The sequence below is a fragment of the Penaeus japonicus genome, unplaced genomic scaffold (assembly GCF_977035675.1).
Source record: "Penaeus japonicus unplaced genomic scaffold, GWHDUDI00000001_assembly GWHDUDI00000030, whole genome shotgun sequence".
NCBI classification, from domain to species: Eukaryota; Metazoa; Arthropoda; class Malacostraca; order Decapoda; family Penaeidae; genus Penaeus; species Penaeus japonicus.
Window position 1 is genome coordinate 1,555,432 of NW_028234432.1, and position 2,387 is coordinate 1,557,818.

Here is a 2,387-nt window from a genome sequence, read left to right on the forward strand (position 1 = left end):
ATATATATATATATATATATATATATATATACAAGCTTCTCAGGTAGAGTGGAACAACACTGGCAACCAGTGAAGTTTTACTTGAACCACTGAAAGTCTCATAGTGCGGTAAAAAAGAAATATTGTGGGTGGTACTAAGTATACCGAATTATAATTATTATTTTTTTTACGGCATGACACAGTCGTAGTGTCAAGTATGGTCGTAAACAAAATTGTAAAATGAGTTAATGCAAGAGTAAGAGAATATATGGTTAATTTTTAAAAATACAGTGCTAATAACCACCCACTTTTACTTTCGACAAACTCCGTAATTAACAATAATTAACCGTCGGATAATTACTCTTATTGCATCCCTTGCATCTCTGTGCTTTATTTCGGGACAGTTTTATAATTCTGTTTGCTCGGCAAGTGAGTTGCTTAAGCTTAACTTATGTGTATGATATATGAAGAAAGTGAATAAAGTTCGGATTAGCAATTGAATGAAACAATTTGAAATTAGACCAAATACGAATTAATTGAGGGGAAAAGCATAATTAATTTTCCACATTCTATATGATTAATAAGAATATAAAAAGCGAAAAGGAAAGAGATAAATAGGCTCGCATTGATATATCTATCTCACAACATGATTGCGAAGATTTAACAAACTAGTATAAACTTTATTTGATTGTGCATGTTTGTGAGGGTACGTTGTTCTTCAAGATAGCGGTTTTGGGACATCAGGATTGACAAGGATGGTTTGCCAAGTCTTTCTGAAGGTATCATCGTCGTATCATGGAAGCCTTGCTTATCAAACAATAAAAGCATATGATAAATCAACCCAAGTCTTCCAACGTCTCGGAGGGTGGGGGGGGGGGTGTACACACGGGTTTGGGAAAAGTGAAAGTTGGGACGTGGCGCGACGGCTGTTCTATGAGAGGAAATTCCCTCAAAATATTTCACGAAGTTTTAGATATTACTCATGTTGTCTATTGTCTACATACATAGTTGTAGAATTGTAGAATTCGAAATTATTTATTTAAAGTTATTTTATGGCAAACTAGACAATAATCACTTATGTTAAATAACTTAAAAAATCACTTTGCCTAACAAAGACTTGTTATCATCTTATACTGTTAAAACAAATGAGCACACGTATATGGGGGATAAAGGAAAATAGAGATATGAAAAAGTATTGGCCCATAGTATGTGCTTACAGTTTTTATGGAGAAATGTCATGCAGAAACATTTCAAGAAGTTTATAAGTGGCAGTGGAGAGTTTGTCTTGTCTGCTGATCTCATTCTTTCTGCGCTCTGCCAAGACTTACATCCAAATCTTGATACTGGATTTGCCTGTGTTTTCCTATGGCCTTATGTCCTAATAAACTCTTGATGTTGTAGGTTGCCTCTTGGCACTCCACAGTGTGACAGATAGCCCAAGGGCTAAAGGAGATCCCATGTGAGGTCATGAGTGTACCAAGTGAGGTAGAATTTATTTTCGTTTTCGGAGGTAAGTTTGTTGCTGGCCAAAATGCAGCTCTCCCATGTTTGTCACCACTCGTGAGGTGGTGGCGGGATTCCATCGCTGAACCACTTTGGTGAGATGAGTGCAAAATGGGTATCCCACCGCTGCCACCAGTTTGTGAGATACTGATGAAAGGTGTTGAACCAAATTCTGTTTCATCTGGATTTCTTTATTGAGAGTCGACATTCCACATGTTAATATTTGTTGTGGTGGCGTGCGGTTTGCTGGACGTCTAGCTAGGCAAGTGTATTTCTGGGGTGAGGTCATGGTCAGGTATCTGTTCAGCTCAGAGCAGCTGGATCACAAGGCTGAGGGAGGTCAAGCTGTTGGATGAGCTGGCCGCTCCCAGGATCGGCTAGTCGGTCGGTGTGTGTGTATGTGTATGTGTGTATGTATATGCATATAAATATTATATATATACATATATATATACATTTTATATACAAAACATACATATATGTACATACATATGTATGTATATATATATACATATGTATGCATATATATATATATATATATATATATATATATATATATATATATATAATATGCCCATAGATGTGTTTAAGTATATATATACACATATTTTTTTTTGTGTGTGTCTGTGCACGCATGTATATATACTTGTGTGTATTAAATTCATATTTGTCTATCTATCTATTTATGTGTGTGTGAGTATATGTTTGTATGTAGAAATATGCCTACATTTTCAAATATTTATAGATATATATGTTTTATAGGTATACATGGATATATATGTATGTATACATACACACACACACACACATATTTATATATACATATATATGTAGATATACGTACATGTACATATATATACATATACATATATATATGTAAATATTCATATATGCTTTAATATATT